The sequence below is a fragment of the Cryptomeria japonica genome, chromosome 5 (assembly GCF_030272615.1).
Source record: "Cryptomeria japonica chromosome 5, Sugi_1.0, whole genome shotgun sequence".
Taxonomy (NCBI): Eukaryota; Viridiplantae; Streptophyta; class Pinopsida; order Cupressales; family Cupressaceae; genus Cryptomeria; species Cryptomeria japonica.
The window spans coordinates 150,611,304-150,629,751 of NC_081409.1; the positions used below are offsets into that span (position 1 = coordinate 150,611,304).

Consider the following 18,448-nt stretch of genomic DNA (forward strand, 5'->3'; position numbering starts at 1 on the left):
AGTTTCCAAAAATGAAAGGAAATTGGAATTTTAAAAATAAGGCAAAGGGAAGACCACTTAATTTTAAAATCAGAATTTTTAAAATCAGGGCAGACAATAATTAACCTCTTAATTTTAAAAAAAATCTTGAAAGTTGAAATGTTGAATTTTGAAGGTATTTCCGATTCTAGACGGTTCAAAAATCGATAAAATTAGTCAATCTTCCGGATTTAGGCTATTAAATACAGTCATAACAGTTTCCTGAAATTTCAGAAAAAAAGTCGAGGACTGTGGCAGGAACACACATAGTCTGACCAATTTTTTTTGAAATTTTTCAGGGATGGATATTACGATGATTTTAAAGCTAATCCCAAAAAATTTGTCAATTTTATGATCTCTAGATGGGCAAAATGAAGACATAAATGTGAAAATAGGACCCTATTAGGGTTTTGAAGAAAAAGAGGAATGGAAGTGCAATTTTGAAAAGGGTCAAACCTAATGGATAGAGACACCTTGGAAAATGTTTAAGAATCTGAATGTAAATGAAATTGATTTGAAATTCACACAAAATCCAATTAATTTTAAAAATTAGGGTTTGATGACCTAACCACTTAATTTTGAATTTTGAATTTTGGAAAAAAGGGGGGAAATTGAAAATTTGAATTGTAGAACTGAAAACAAATCTGAGAACAATCAGAAATCTAAAAATTAAATGGAAATCTTTTTTTTTTTTCACAAGTTCAAGATGATTTTTGAAAATTAGGGTTTGAACAAGTAACCTCTTAATTTTGTAAATTTTAATTGCAAATTGAACAAGACAATGAGGAAATTGAATTTAAAAATCAAAACAATTTTCAGATCTAAGACAACCACAAGAAATTTTTACAAATCACAAGTTCAATTTTAATTTTAAAAATTAGGGTTTTTTATGATTTAACTACTAAGTTTGCAGAAAATTTAAACTTGCAAATGAAAAATATGCCAATTTGTTCAAAGGAAAGCATGCAAGATGTCGGGTTCACCAAAATGTAATGGTGGGAAAATGATGAGTGATAGATCAGGAGGAAAACTAACCCTTTCCCTCAAAGAGAGATGAGATTTTCACTATTGATTATCCTTCAAGCACTTTTCGTCGTTACATTAGGAAGATAAGGGATGATTCACTAGATTCAATATTCACACAAAGATGATAGATTGAATTCTGAATGAATTAAGAATGTTAAGATGATCCCTTCTTCCTTTGTTTGATTTGGAAAGGAAATCGATTGAATTATGTAGTGCAAAAGTGACAAAGAATTGATTATAACTTGAGACCGGAATATGGGATGAAGCTATGCACATGGATTTGGTAGTAAAAATGTTGAGACGAAGTTGCCCTACAAATTTGACGAAAAGTTGTCCGAACCATGGTGGGAATGTACACGGTTCTCTGAAAAATCTGCGAAATGAAAAGGGTTTTTCTGCCTCTGCAAATGAAGCCTGAATCTGAAAGTATAGTTGCGCACCTACAACCTACACACATAAAAGAGAGGAAAATGTGTTGGGATTGGGGGTTTGTCTTTAGGTCAAACCCTAGTTTTGGGATTATCCAAGTAATGAAAGAGTGTACTTGCAAGTAGATGTAAATGAAAGACTGAATTGTAAATCACCTCAAGGGAGGTTGTAGTAGCAATATTGATAGAAATGCTTATATGGAATTGTATGTTGAAATCAATCTCCTCTTCAATGGTTGAATCCTTGACTTGAATGCAACACCTAGTCTTGAAGGGAGACTTGAGAATGCTCAATGTTGGAAAAGAATACTTGAATGCTCTTGATCGCTTATGACCTTATCAAAATTCCACCTATTGAACTTATGCAAATGAGAGAGAGAATGCCCCTTAAATACATGTTTGAAGGATTTGAATTTCATGACAGGCCAACATCGGGGAGATTTCCCGCTCACTACACAACCCACAATGCATGCTCTAGGAAGGTCATGCCCCAAAATGGGATAGGGACAGGGGTGCCATGCGCCTTTCCTACCCCTTTCTCTAGGGCAGAGTGCAGACAAAGTGATACGGAGGCCAAGGAAGAATCGCAAGCCGAGCACTCTTTGGTCTTCGATCAGGCTAGAAGATTTGAGTTCACATACGTGAGGACCCTAATGCAGTCATAAATTACTAGGGTTGCAATTTTATGACACTACAAGTCAACAATATTTTATCTTAATATTTTTTAAAGGAACACCATTTATAACTTGTTGCTAATTGAATTTTCCCCAATCCAAGGAATATGACAATAAATTCATAAAACACAACACAACTCTCTCTCTCTCTCTCTCTCTCTCTCTCTCTCTCTTACTATACCCACTCTATCTCTAGATATTTCTATCTCTCTATATATCTTTACCTCTCTATCTCTATCTCTTTATCTCAATATTTATTCTTCAATCTCCCCTTGTATCTCTAAACATGTTTCCCTCTCTCCCTCTCACTCTCCCTAGAGGTATCTCCCCTTGTATCTCTAGACATGTTTCCCTCTCACCCTCTCCCTCACCCTAGAGGTATCTGCCCTTGTATCTCTAGACATGTCTATTTCCTCTTCCATCTCACCCTTGTATCTCTCACTATTTCTTCTTCCATCTCACCCTCTATCTCTATCTCATTACCTTTTCTCTATTACATATCTGTCTAGGATATCTATATGTTTATCTCTTCTATCTCTATCTATCTCTCTTGTGTCCCTCTCTATCTGTCCCTCTCCTTCTCTACATATCTTTCTCTACATATCCTTCTCCATCTTCCCCTCTATCTAGATATCCTCTCTCTCTCTCTCTCTCTCTCTCTCTCTCTCTCTCTCTCTCTCTACCTATTGCAAACATAACATGAGCCTAGATTCATTATGGAGCATGATTATCTTCTTGATTTAACTATCACTTCCTCATTGATACCTTTGTTGTACAAACAAAATTATTTTCTAAATTGCCTCAATTGTCCTCATGTACTACAAAAATGTATGCAAATAATTGACCTCCTGTACTACAAAAATGCATGCAAATAATGGACCAAACTCTCTCTCTCTCTCTCTCTCTCTCTCTCTCTCTCTCTCTCTCTTCCTCTTCCTCTTTATATCTCTCTCCCTCTCTACCTATTGCAAACACAACATGAGCCTAGATTCATTATGGAGCATGATTATCTTCTTGATTTAACTATCACTTCCCCATTGATACCTTTGTTGAACAAACAAAATTATTTTCTAAATTGCCTCAATTGTCCTCATGTACTATAAAAATGTATGAAAATAATTGACCTCCTGTACTACAAAAATGCATGCAAATAACAGACCAAATTTTTTCCTAATTGACCTTCCATACCTATTTGGCGTACCCATTGCACACCAAGGTGCAATTGCTAGTTTATAGAGATAAGAACCTAATAAAAACCCAAAATGAAATCCAAATCATTGATGATAAAAAATCTTACATAATTAAAAAAAAAAACATTAATAAAAACACGAAATTTACAAGAATTTTTAAAAGACTAATGCATAACTTATGAATGTTTATTAATCTACCTCTTACGTCACCAAATACAATTGACACAATTAGATGTACAATAATTTGATACTATCAACTAATAAAAAAACAATCCTCACAAACCAAAAATATCTTTATATATATATATATATATAAAAGGGTCGACGCTATTCTAGCTCTAAAATAGACCTTTCGTACAACGTGATAGCGATGTGTTAGTCAATCACAACCGTTTATTGCAAAATCGACGGTGTAAAATGCACGACACGTGTTAGTCAATCCGTACTACCGTTTGGAAGCCAAAATAGACACAAAAGAGCATGTAGTAAAAAAGTTGACTAAAGAGAACCAATCTAGATATAGGGGAAGAGCACCAGTAGCCCTCATAGCTAACTTCGTGCACCCACAGATCCTAAACGGTACATCGGATTTTGATTTTTTTTTTTAGTTGTCTTCGTATGCGACTTAACTGCTTATAGCTATTGATCTAGCTTCTGGGTAGTAACGATGCACGCTATCGAATCAGTTATGCGCACAAAGGTCAAAAAGTGCACATTTCAAAGTGTCGCTTGATACCTAACTAAAGATGTTCCAGTAACCATCAACTCAAAATCACTAGTACTTGTTGACAAATGTCCCAATAGTGGTGCACAAATGATCCAATAGTGGTACACAAATGAGACAAATGTTCCAATAGTTGTGCACAAATGGGCCAATTAATTACAAAAAATGATCGGCTATTGGTACAAAACGAATTTATTAATGGTGTTTTCACTATGACAGCGATTGGGGGGTCAACACGACAATAAGGTGACGGTTATTGGAACTATGTTATCTATTGGTACTTTTCCCCTATATATATATAACAGCATGCGGATAAACATTATTTTGTAGTAAAAAAGTCACCGACAAAAGTGAACCAATGTACGATTCCACTTTGCTCTGCATTGAATATGCGCCATACACCTCACGCAAAGTCAATTCTTTTCCTGGCCTTTCACTTAACCCGAAAGGGGTAGTCACAATTATTGTGGACAGAATTAAAACACTAGAGCTTTCTTGCAATTATTGTGTCTCTGATCATTTACAATGGCCGCAAAAGGTAGCAATTTTGCTTTAATGTACCTCACATTATCATGGCCACACAGATCGTGGATCGAATCCCCGTAACCACGACACAGGCACCTGCAAGCCACGGCCTCTCTGACGTCTCAGGTTCGAATCCCCGGACTTACATGCAAATTTATCTGTAATGTCGTGGCTTTCGGTGATGGATGAAAGTTAGATCTTGCTGGCCTCCATCGTTCTGCTCAAGTAGAGATTTTTGACATTTAGGCACTGCAATTTCTTCACTAGGCTGTTTTGGACGAGGGTTTGTTCTGCCGTAAAATTTGACTTGGCCATTGAGGCTAGAAAAGCTCCTAAGCTGCCAGGTAGGTTTAGATCAGTTTATAGTTTCTTAAAACTTGGGAAACAAATATTCAATACATTAGATCTAATTATATTTTTAAGTTATTCTTTCATTTGAAATAGTTTTGGGAGTAGAAGTCTTATTGATTGTGAATGTGCATATATATTTTTATAATGAACGACAATTTAGATATTAATTCAATAAAAAAGGTCTTATAAATTAAATGCTAGGTTTAAATTTGATAGAGGTTTTTTATTTAATATCATTAATTACGATATGTCTTTTTATTAATTTATTAAAAAGCATTATATCAAATGTTGGGTTTAAATTTGATAGAGGTTTATCTTTTGCCATTAATTTCAACAAAGTCTTTTTCTATTGGGAGAGCTCCTAAGTTGTCAAGTAATTTTAAAGATGCCCACTTTAGATCAAGTCAAGTTTTAGTGAAAAGTTACTCAAGACACTAGATCTAATGATATTTATGTTACCTTTTCAATTTTAAATAGTTTTGGAAGCAAGTCTTATTAGTTGTGAATAGACGCAATATTAATTTTATATGAACGATATTTTAGATATGTCCTCATTAAAAGAATTCTTACAAGTTAAATGTTGGGTTTAAATTTGATAGACATATTTCTACCATTTATTACAACACGTCTTTTGAAGTTAGAAAGACTCTTAAGCTCTCATTGATTTTGATATGTCCTTTGTTGTTAGGAGACAACCTAAGTTGCGAAGTAATTTTAAAGATGCTCACTTTAGATCTAATGCAGAAGAATCCCCAGTTCATAGCAATCTTGCATCAACCAAAAACATTTTCTTTATGTTTTGTTTTTTGTTTGGAGTTTCATCTTTTCTTTTTGTGTGTCCCAGTTTTGACTCACCGGATCCTATGGAATTGTCTTCTACTTGAAGACTTGATCATCTTTCTTAGTTCCAGACTGCATCGCATTTGGATCATTTTTTGATAAGATATCGCTATCGGTTTCTTTGATAGTTTCCTATTATCGGTTGACAATTCTTGTTATCAGTTGCCTGGACCTATTTTGGTGATCTATTGCAACCCCTTCCCAAGCTTGCAAAGCCTTGGGTGTTGATTTCGATGTTCCTTAGCGTGTGGCCCACCATTTCCCACGATCTACGTTTCACCTTTTGGATTTTTCATAGGAATCTCTTGGTGGAGGCCGACCTTGTTATTTTACACATTAGGTCTTATTCTTCGGGTTTTGATCCTTTTTGGGCCGATTGGATCCTTTGGATCGATATATATAATTGTAATTGCACATTAGAATGCAATGTTGGCATTTATATAGAGTATGTTGACATGATGATATTATGTTGTCATTGATGTCAATATGTTGGAGAGTGAACCGACAATATGTTGAAATGTGAACCGATACAATGTGGTGAACTGATATATGTGCAAAGAAGTGCACAGGTATATTGAAGCTAAACAACTGGCAAAGAGAACTGGTATAGTGGTATAAACCGGTGTTCGAGCAATAGGTGAAGTGGTATGTTTGTCCAAGAGAACTGGTATGATGAAATGTGAACCGACATATGGAATGCTTTCTATGAAGGCTTAATATGGTATGACTACCGGTTGGTAATCTTAGCTTAAGGATTTTTGGTTGAAGTGTTCCAAGCCTGTGTGATTCAACCGATGACATCATGTGATGAGTTAGAATTGTAATGAAGATTAGATCATGGTGCCATGTCAGACTTGTGCGCGTGAAAGATCTTGCATGAAGGAGATTGATCCTATCTACCTCGGGAATGTGCGAAGTCCCTGTAAACGGTGGAGAACGCATGATGGGTTATCACTTCCATGAAGTGGTGAAGAACGCACAATGGAGAATGTCTCGAGATCTGTTCAAGACCATTGCATTCAAATGCAAAGTGTTCAATGGCCAGGATTGAACTGCCTGAATTGCTTAACCTAAATGTTTAGGGTTTAGGGTTTATGCTGCCAACCTACCTGTTTCCTATAAGGTTGATGTTGTGTTTCATGCTGAGGTTGTTGGCAAATGGTGTGTGTGTATCTAAGTGCAGAGATACGTGATTCTTGTTAGATCGGATAAGAGGTATGATATCTGCATAATGTGTGTGCATAAGGAAGGAACTTAAGCGGATCTGCATTAGGAATGAGGTGCTATTATCAGATCATTGTAATACTTATTGATCTTTAACCACTTCAACAGTTGGAAAATCCCTTAACCAGGTAGCTTTAACTAGCTTTTTGTAAATCCTTTAATAGGGTTTAACCCTTAACTGGGTATTTAGCCATCCCTTAACCGGGTGATCCCCAACAGGATCGGTTCCTAGCAAAACCTGTTGTAATAGTCTTTAACCAGACTAGGCTCCTAACAAATCGGACTTCTAAAGAGTTCAAAAGCAGCTTGTGGGTATTCATCCCCACCATGGTTTTTCCCAGTTGGGTTTCCACGTGAAAAAAATTTGTGTGTCATGTGTAATGTTTTTCATGTGATGGTTTAAATGATTTGTGTCTGAAGGTAAATCATACTGAGCTAGCTGTTATTATATTTCTGATGATAAGATTACCTATTCATGCATAAGGGTGAAATGGAAGTGTAGTATTAAGTTAAATGGAAAGATAAGTGATTAACTGGTTAATGCTTATCACAGTCATTCTTAGCTTTACCAGTTGCTCTCTGTTTCAGACCGGTGTTACTACATGTCAGACATTTGTAGTGTTTGCAGTCAAACCGATTAAGGAAATTTTTTTGTGACTGTATTGATTCACCCCCCCCTCTCAGTACCAGTTTGGTACTTATTGTTCATCATTAAGTTATCAATTGGTATCAGAGCGTCCTCCAGGTCATCTGTGTTGTAAGCTTAACTACTTGAGGGAAAGACCATATTGCAATGATGAAGAGGGAAGGTCCAAGGCTCAACAGAGATAACTTCAAAATATGGAAGGACAAAATGAAGATTTACATCAGAAGCATGGGTGCTCAACACTAGAGCTATGTTGAGAATACTTTTGTTATTCCTACCGGTACTCTCACCGATGATCAAAAGAGAGAAATACAGGAGAATGGGAAAGTCACAGAAGCCCTAATCAGTAGCTTATCTGACATTGAGTTTATTGATGTCCAGGATAAAGATAATCCCAAAGAAGTATGAGACACTCTTGAGAATATCTATGGCAGTGATGAGCATGTTACACAAGCTAAGGAAGAAAGCCTTAGAGGGAAGTTTGAAGACATGTGGATGGTTGAAGGTGAGACCATTCAACAGTATGGAATAAGAATCAAAACTATTGTTGGAGATATCAAGAGTGCAGGTGGTAAAATGGAAGATCCCACTATGGTAAGCAAAGTTTTGAGATCCTTATTACAAGTTTATACAATAAGGGTTGCTGCTATTCAGGAGCTGAGATCAATAGACAAGACTAAGGTGTCCCTAGACTCCATCATTGCAAAGTTGACAACCTATGAGCTAAATAGTTTTGATGGCAGTGTTCAAAAGACTGAATCAACTTTTAGAGCTTTTGTTGTACCATTCAGAAAAGGAAAAGAAGTAAGCACCAGTGGTGAACCAAGACAAAGCAGAGAAATGGATGATGAGGATATCTTGATGGAATTTGAAGCTCTTCTTGCCAAGAAACTTCCTAAAGGAACTGGTAAATATAGAGGTAAGCTCCCCTTGAAATGTTTTTCTTGTAATCGGATAGGACATATTGCTATAAACTATCCAAATGGTGACAACAAGGATAAACCGGAGAGGTTCAAGAAATTCAAAGGAGGAAACTGGAGAAACTGTTTTGTTGCAGTTGATGAAAGTGTCACAGATAAGGAATCAGAAGATGAAGAGAATCAAGATATTGTGTTTGTTGCAGTAAAGGAAGATGTATCAGACAAGAAGGCTCTTGTCTCCCGCTTTGATAATTCCAATGGGTGGATTATTGACAGTGCGTGTTCTCACCATATGACTGGTGACCGGAGCAAGTTTCTATCTTTGGAAGAATATGATGGTGGTGTGGTTTGCTTTGGTAATGATGCACCATGTATGGTCAGAGGAAGAGGGTCCATCTCTCTGAATGGAAAAAGCAGTGCTAACAATATGTATTGGGTAGAAGGTCTTAGACACAATCTACCGAGTGTTGCCCAGCTGAATGACAGTGGACTCACTCTGGAATTCAAAAATGGAGTGTGCAAAATCAAAGGAAAGAATGGTGATTTGATGGCCACCGGTATGCAGACCAAAGGTAACTTATTTGAGCTAAATGCAAATATAAGTACATGTCTTATGTCTAAGTTTGATGATAGTTGGATATGGCATAGGAGACTCTACCATGTAAACTTTGATAACATTGTGAAGGCTAGTAAGATCAAGGCAGTTAGAGGACTGCCGATGCTAAGAAAACCAGAAAATCCTTTGTGCAGAGAATGTCAACTGGGGAAAATGTCTTCCTCAACCTTCAAAGGTAAATCTTTCACAGCAAACAACTTACTTGATCTTGTGCATATTGATTTGTGTGGTCCTATGAAAACTAGGAGTGTGCAAGGAGATAGGTATTTTATGATTCTTACAGATGATTGCTCAAGAATGATGTGGGTCACATTCTTGAAGGACAAGTCTGAAGCCTTTGGAAAGTTCAAAGCTTTCAGAGCACTAGTAGAAAAGGAAAGTGGTAGAAGAATAAAATGCCTTAGAACTGATCAAGGAGGAGAGTTCGCTTCCGGTGAATTCAACAAATATTGTGAAGAGAATGACATCAAGAGACAACTGTCTGCCCCCAGACTCCATAGAACAATGAATTAGCAGAGAGAAACAACCAGACTATGGTTGAAGCAGCTAGAACTATGTTGATCCAAAGAAAAGTTGCTCACACCTTTTGGAGAGAAGCGGTGAGCACTGCAGTATACACAATGAGCCAGGTACTCATCAAGAAAGGAAAGGATAAGACTCCTTCCGAGTATTGGATTGGTAAGACACCAGTGGTAAGCTACTTTAGAATGTTTGGTAGAAAATTTTATATCAAGAGGAGTGAACATCAAAGCAAGTTCGATGCAAAATGTGATGAAGGAATATTCTTAGGATATTACACCAAGAACAAAGCTCTCAAATGTTTCAACAATAGGACTCAGAGAATTGTTGAAAACATCAATGTTAGAGTTGATGAAAACTCTAGAAAACCTGAGGAAACTGGCAGTAAGCAAGTAAGAGATGAACCGGTAGTAACCTTTAAGCGAACCGGTTGCAAATCAGCCCAGTACCAGTAATTGTGTTCCTACACCGGTGGATGTTGATGCTGATGAAGATGAGGATGAAGAAGAAAAGCAAGAAGAATCTATTAAGAACATACCTAAGTATGTCAAACTAAATCATGATCCAAAGCAGATCATAGGAGACAAAGATGCAAAAATTCTTACAAGAAGAAAGGTCAGAGAAAGCTCATGTATGATCTCTGAATTTGAGCCTAAATCATTGAAAGAGGCACAAAAAGATGAAGACTGGATCAAGGCAATGGAGGAGGAACTTGACCAGATAGAAAAGAATGGTACATGGTCTTTGGTACCTAGACCGAAGCATAAAAATGTCATTGGAACCAAATGGGTTTTCAGAAACAAGCTAAATGAGGATGGCACAGTGGTAAGAAACAAAGCCAGACTAGTGTGTAAAGGATACGACCAAGAAGAAGGAGAAGACTATGGAGAAACCTTTACTCCAGTAGCAAGATTGGAAGGAGTGCGTATGCTTCTTGCATATGCGGCCTTTAAAGGATTCAAGGTATAGCAAATGGATGTAAAATCTGCATTCCTAAATGAGATACTTGAAGAGGAGGTGTATATAGAGAAACCAAATGGGTTTGCACGATTAGAAGACAGTGAGATGGTGTGCAAGCTACATAAAGCCTTATATGGACTAAAGCAGGCACCTAGAGCATGGTATGAATGCTTGCACTCACATCTTGTGAAAATTGGATTTGAAAGAACAAGTGAAGATAGCAATATCTACTTGAAATCAGAAGGAGATCAGATTCTAATCTGTGAAGTATTTGTTGATGACATCATCTTTGGAGGAGATGACAAGATGAGTCATGATTTTGCAAATGAGATGAAAAAGGAGTTTGAGATGTCACTCACAGGAGAAATTAAGTTCTTCATTGGACTACAGATTCAACAAATGAAAGATGGAATCTTTATTACTCAATCCAAGTATGTGAAAGAGGTGTTGAAAACCTTTGGCATAGAAGACAGTAAACCGGTTGGTACACCAATGGTGACCGGTTGTAAGTTATCAAAAGAAGATGACTCAGCGGTGGTAAATGAGAAGGATTATCAATCAATGATTGGTAAGTTGCATTATGTAGTGCATAGTAGACCATATATTGCACATGCAATGGGTATTACCGCTAGGTTTCAACAAAGCCCAAGAGAATCCCACTTGGTAGAAGTCAAGCGGATTCTTAGATATCTAAAGAGAACTATTGACTATGGGTTATGGTATCCATACAATAATGATTTCAACCTGAAAGTGTTCACAGATGCTGATTGGGCTGGTAATGTAGATGACCGGAAAAGCACAACTGGTGGTGCATTCTTTCTCGGTGGTAGACTAGTTGCATGGATGAGTAAAAAGCAGAGTTGTATCTCTCAGTCTACAGCAGAAGCGGAGTATGTTGTAGCTTTCATGAACTGCACCCAAACTATTTGGATGAAGCATGTATTGAATGGCTTCAAAGTTCCTGTATCTGAACCGGTAAGCATATTTTGTGACAATACAAGTGCAATTAACATTTCCAAGAATCCGGTTTTGCATGCTAGAACCAAGCACTTTGAGCTCAAGTATCATTTCTTAAGGGAAAAGGTTCAGAACAAGGAGGTTGTACTAGAACATGTTTCCAGTAAGGAGCAATTAGTAGATATATTCACCAAGCCTCTACCAAAGGCTTCATTTACCTATTTAAGAGGTGAATTAGGGGTGTTGCCCCTTCAAGAGGTGAACTAAAAATATGTACTCCACATCAGTTAGGTATTGCAGTGTCCAAATTTTTCAGGATTGATTTGTTGAAGGATGCTACTCCTCAAGGGGAGCAGCATAGTGGAATAGGAAAGCTTGTGCCTCCACTTTGGCATTGTTGTCAATGGGGGAGAAGATGTGAAGTCAACAAGATATCCATAGCAATGGGGAGAAGATGTGATGCAGAAAGAGAGATCTTTGTATATTGCCATCAATGCCAAAGGGGGAGATTGTTGGCATTTGTGCAGAGTATGTTGACATGATGATATTATGTTGTCATTGATGTCAATATGTTGGAGAGTGAACCGACAATATGCTGAAATGTGAACTGGTACAATATGGTGAATCGGTATATGTGCAAAGAAGTGAACAGGTATATTGAAGCTAAACAATTGGCAAAGAGAACCGATATAGTGATATAAACCAATATTCGAGCAATAGGTGAAGTGGTATGTTTGTCCAAGAGAACTAGTATGATGAAATGTGAACTGGCATATGGAATGTTTTCTATGAAGGCTTAATATGGTATGACTACCGGTTGGTAGTCTTAGCTTAAGGATTTCTGGTTGAAGTGTTCCAAGCCTATGTGATTCAATAATTACATCGTGTGATGAGTTAGAATTGTAATGAAGATAAGATCATGGTGCCATGTCAGCCTTGTGCATGTGAAGGATCTTGCATGAAGGAGATTGATCCTATCTACCTCAGGAATGTGCGAAGTCCCTATAAACAGTGGAGAACGCATGATGGGTTATCGCTTCCATGAAGCAGTGAACAATGAATGATGGAGAATGTCTCAAGATCTGTTCAAGACCGTTGCATTCAAATGCAAAGTGTTCAATGGCTAGGATTGAATTGCTTGAATTGCTTAACCTAAATGTTTAGGGTTTATGGTTTATGTTGCCGACCTATCTGTTTCCTATAAGGTCGATATTGTGTTTCATGCTGAGGTTGTTGGCAAATGGTGTGTGTGTATCTAAGTGTAGAGATACGTGATTCTTGCCAGATCAGATAAGAGGTATGATATCTGCATAGTGTGTGTGCAGAAGGAAGGAACTTAAGCAGATCAGTATTAGGCATTAGGTGCTATTATCATATCGTTGTAATACCTATTGATCTTTAACCACTTCAATAGTTGGAAGATCCCTTAACCAGGTAGCTTTAACCAACTTGTTGTAAATCCTTTAACAAGGTGACTCAAACTCATTGAGTTCTTGAAATCCTCTAATAAGGTAACCTCTAATAGGGTCTAACCCTTAACTAGGTATTTATCCATCCCTTAACTGAGTGATCCCTAACAGGATTGGTTCCTAGCAGAACCTATTGTAATAGTCTTTAACCAGACTAGGCTCCTAACAGAGCGGACTTCTAAAGAGTTCAAAAGCAGCTTGTGGGTATTCATCCCTACCATGGTTTTTCCCAGTTGGGTTTCCATGTGAAAAAAATCTGTGTGTCATGTGTAGTGTTTTTCATGTGATGGTTTAAATGATATGTGTCTGAAGGTAAATCATGCTGAGCTAGCTGTTATTATATTTTTGATGATAAGATTACCTATTCATGCATAAGGGTGAAATGAAAGTGTAGTATTAAGTTAAGTGGAAAGATAAGTGATTAACCGGTTAATGCTTATCATAGTCATTCTTAGCTTTACCAATTGCTCTTTGTTTTAGACCGGTGTTACTGCCTGTCGGACATTTGCAGTGTTTGCAGTCAAACTGGTTAAGGAAAAGTTTTTGTGACTGTACTGATTCACCCCCCCCCCCTTAGTACCAGTTTGGTACTTATTGTTCATCATTAAGTTATCATGTAATCAATCGAACAATTAAGTAGCGAGACTGTGCATAGAAGATAGATCCTAAGATTCAAGGTCTCGGTTGTGATCTATTCTATATGTTCTACCAATCCTATGAGCCGGTTATGTTGTAACCTGGTTGTAATCAATTTTCATGAAATAAAACAATATGTTATGCATTGTCTCCATCATATCTTTGTGTTTCTGTTGTGTTACTCTTACTAACCAGCCTAGATTGATCTCTTTGAGGTCCCTCCTCATCGGTGATTGCTTCAAATGGTATCAGAGAAAAGTTTCATTTTGGAGGTTGGATGTCTTGAAATTTTAGTTGTAGGGTGGTGGATTGCGGATCCGACATGCAACTGCAGAGGATCGGTGTGAATGATGTCATGAAGAGGAGCTAGGAATGGGGGAGCATGTGGGAATGCAGACCCTGTTGTGATGGAGATGTTGCAAGGTCTAGCAACTTGGTTGGAAGTCATGGAGATAGCCCAGAGAAGAGGGTGACATATTGAAGATGTAAGTGAAGATGAAGGAGAAGAAGCCCCGACAAAACAAGCAAACCTACTCGCAGTTGATTCGAATGAGGAAAGGTTTTTGAGGGTTTTGAGTAGGGTGAATACTAAACCTCATTTGACCCCACTGAAATATGATGGGAAGTTAGATTCAGATGAATTGATGGATTGGATCTCGAAGATGGAGAAGTATTTTGAATTTGAAAGCACTACCAAAGAGAGGAAGGTGAAATATGCTTGTACTCAGTTGAAAGGTCATGCATCTCTTTGGTGGAAAAATTTGCAAGTTGATAGACAAAGAAGAGCTAAAGAGAAGATTAAGACATGGGATCAGATGATTACTAAGTTGAAGTCAAAGTTTATGCCCATTGATTATCAAGTAAATCTATTTCAAAAGTTGCAGAATTTGAGACATAAGGAATCTAGTGTAAAGGAATACACCGAAGCATTTTACAAGTTGAATATCAAATCCAAACATGTTGATGATGAAGTTGAACAAGTTGCAAGATATTTGAATGGATTGCAGATGTCTATACAAGATGAACTCAGTTTGGTCAAATTGGAGAGTGTTGAGGAGGCTTACCAGTATGCCCTAAGGCAGAAAAGAAGCTAAATAAAAGACATGAACTGAGGCAGAGAGGCAGAGGAGGAAGGTTTACCGAAGGAAGATTTCAAGGAGGAAGAGAATATACTAGAGGTAGAGGAACCTGAATAGATCAAAACAAGGATAAGGAAGTAAACAAAGAAGGTAACTCATATCGGAAGGATGATAGAAATTTCTACCGGAGGATAGAACTAGATGGTTACCAGAATGAGAACTTTGGAAGATAAGACAAGAGGACATTCAAAGGAAAATTATCTAAGTGTGATGGAGAAGGACATCATGCTTTTGAGTGTAAGAAGACAGAGAATACCAGAAGAGCATCAGTGGTGGAAGAAAACCCCACCGGATCAAACAACAAATCAGAAGATGGACAATTGTTGGTGATGAGGAGAGCTTTGTATCATATCGGAGGAGATGAAGAGCCCTTGCAAAGGAAGAATTTGTTCAAGACTAGATGTAAGGTATCTAATAAGTGTTGTAAAGTTGTTATTGATAGTGGTAGTTCAGATAATCTTGTTTCATAAGAGATGGTGAATAAGTTGAAATTGGAGAGATTGAAACACCCTAAATCTTATTAGATAGCATGGATTTAGGATGAAAATAAGTTGTTAGTAAGTGAACAATGTTTGGTGAAATAAAAAATTGGGAATTATCATGATGAAGTCTTGTGTGATATTATGCCTATGGATATTTGTCATCTTTTGTTGGGTATATCTTGGCAATTTGATAGATAGGTAGTACATGACGGGAGGAAGAATGCGCACACTACTGTGACCAATGGGATGAAGCAAACCTTGTTTCCCTTGGAGGAACCTTTGAAGAATGAAGTTTGTACGAATGCTAGATTCTTTTTGGTAGATGAAAGGAAATTCCTGGATGGATTGAGACATGAGAATGTGTGTTTTTCCTTAATTCCTAAGAAGACTGAGAAACTAGAACTAAAAGGAGAACAACCAGAGTGGAGAATGTGTACTGATTCTAGAGAAATAAATAAGATCACAATGAAATACTAGTTTCCTTTGCCTAGGATGGATGACATAATGGACTATTTGAGTGGAGAAAAATACTTTACAAAGATAGATTTGAAGAGTGGATATCATTAGATCATGATCAGAGAAGGAGATGATTGGAAGACATCATTTAAGATAAATGAAGGACTGTATGAATGGTTGGGGATGCCTTTTGGATTGACTAATGCACCAAGTACTTTAATGAGGCTAATGAATGAGGTATTGAAGAAATTCTTGGGTAAGTTTGTTATTGTGTATTTGGATGACATTTTGATTTTCAGTAAGATAAAAGAGGAGCATTTGTTGTAGTTAAGACAATTTTTTGCAGAGGTTGAGGGAAGAGAAGTTGCTGATAAATATCAAGAAGTGTACTTTCATGAAGGATGAGTTAGTCTATTTGGGATTTGTGATATCCGAGGATGGTTTGAAGATGGACCCTGAGAAAGTGAAAGCAATTGAACTAAGTGGCCTACATCGGAAAGCATTGAAGAGGTAAGATCATTTCATGGATTGGCTAGTTTTTACTAGAAGTTTATTAGAAATTTTAGTTCAATTTGTAACTCTATGACTGAGACCATGAGAGGATATCAGAAGGAATTCAGGTGGACCACCAGAGCAAACATAAGTTTTGAACTATTGAAGCAGAAAGTGATTGAGCAACATGTGTTGGCTTTATTGGATTTCAAGTGGATTGTGATGTGAGTTGAACATAAATAGGAGCAGTCTTGAGTTAGAAGGGAGAGTAGTATCTTATTTCAGTGAGAAATTGAATTATGTTTGGAGGAGATATTCAGTGTATGATCATGAGTTTTATGCCATAGTTCAATCCTTGAAGAAGTGGAGACATTACCTATTTCCTAAGGAGTTTGTGTTGTATATAGATTATCAAGCCTTGCAATATTTGAATAGTCAAAGTAAGTTGAATCAAAGACATATGAGATGGGTAGAATTTTTGCAGAGTTAAACCTTTGTGTTGAAGCATAGAAGTGGGAAATCTAACAAATTTGTTGATGCATTGAGTCAGAGAAGGAATTTGCCGATAGAGATGAGAGTGACAGTATTAGGATTTGAGGAATTGAAGACCTTCTATGATGATGATCTAGATTTTGCACAACCTTGGAGAGCATGTAGAGAACCAGATGTGGTAGATAGAAGCAAGTGGTTGGATTACTTCATTCAAGATGGGATTTTATTCAAAGGAGTTCAGTTGTGCATACCTAAGAGTTCTATGAGGGAGAATCAGATAAAAGAGAAACATAGTGGAGGATTAGCCAAAGATTTTGGTATTGACAAAATAGTAGCATTGGTGAGTGAGCATTACTTTTGGCCCCAAATTCATAAGGATGTTAAGAAATATGTACAAAGTTGTAGAGTTTGTTAAGTTGCAAAGGGTAGTAGTCAAAATGAGGGATTGTATAAAGGTTTGACAATACTAGCAAGACCTTGGGAAGATATAAGCATGGATTTCATACTTGGATTGCCTAAAAGACCAAGACATAATGGTTCTATATTTGTGGTAGTGGATAGATTCTCAAAGATGGATCATTTCATTCCTTGTAAGAAGATATCAGATGCATTACATGTAGCAGACCAATTTTTCAAGGAAGTAGTGAGATTGCATGGATTACCTAAGAGCATAGTTTTAGACAGAGACACTAATTTTGTTGGCTACTTTTGGAAAACACTTTGGAAGAAGATGAAGACAAATTTTAATTTGTGTTGTATACAGATCATCAAGCTTTGCGGTATTTGAACAGTTAGAGTAAGTTGAATCAGAGACATATGAGATGGGTAGAATTGTTGTTGAGTTACACCTTTGTGTTGAAGCATAGAAGTGAGAAATCTAACAAAGTTGGTGATGCATTGAGTAGGAGAAGGAATTTGCTGACAAAGATGAGAGTGATAGTATTAGGATTTGAAGATTTGAATACCTTGTATGATGATGACCCAGATTTTGCAAAACCTTGGAAAGCATGTAAAGAACCGGTTATGGTAGATAGAAGCTAGTGGTTGGATTACTTCATTCAAGATGGTATGTTATTCAAAGGAGTTCAGTTGTGCATACCTAAGAGTTCTATGAGGGAGAATCTGATAATGGAGAAACATAGTGGAGGTTTGGCTGGACATTTTGGCATTGACAAAATAATAGCATTGGTGAGTGAGCAATAGTTTTGGCCCCAGATTCATAAGGATGTTAAGAGATATGTGCAAAGTTGTAGATTTTGTCAAGTTGCAAAGGCTAGTAGTCAGAATGTGGGATTGTATAAACCTTTGACAGTACTAGTAAGACCTTGGGAGGATATAAGCATGAATTTTATACTGGGATTTCTTAAGACATCGAGAGGGAATGATTCTATTGTCAAGTTGCAAAGGGTAGTAGTCAGAATGTGGGATTGTATAAACCTTTGACAGTACTAGTAAGACCTTGGGAGGATATAAGCATGTATTTTATACTGGGATTTCTTAAGACACCGAGAGGGAATGATTCTACATTTGTAGCAGTGGATAGATTCTCGAAGATGGCTCATTTCATACCTTGTAAGAAGACATCAGATGCATTGCATATAGTAGACCCATTTTTTAAGGAAGTAGTGAGATTGCATGGATTGTCTAAGAGCATAGTTTCAGAT

At 37.1% G+C, this 18,448-nt stretch overlaps 1 long non-coding RNA gene across 2 annotated transcripts in view; it reads left to right on the plus strand.

Moving 5' to 3' along the window:
- Positions 1 to 4,489: 4,489 nt before the first annotated feature.
- The window catches only part of LOC131067624 (uncharacterized), a 54,074-nt gene continuing 40,115 nt past the window's right edge, over positions 4,490 to 18,448 (plus strand). The window contains exon 1 of one of the 2 annotated variants that reach the window (XR_009111856.2): positions 4,490 to 4,929. This is a non-coding gene — a long non-coding RNA (uncharacterized LOC131067624). The remainder of the gene's footprint in view (positions 4,930 to 18,448) is intronic. The other variant, XR_009111855.2, reaches the window with a different exon arrangement.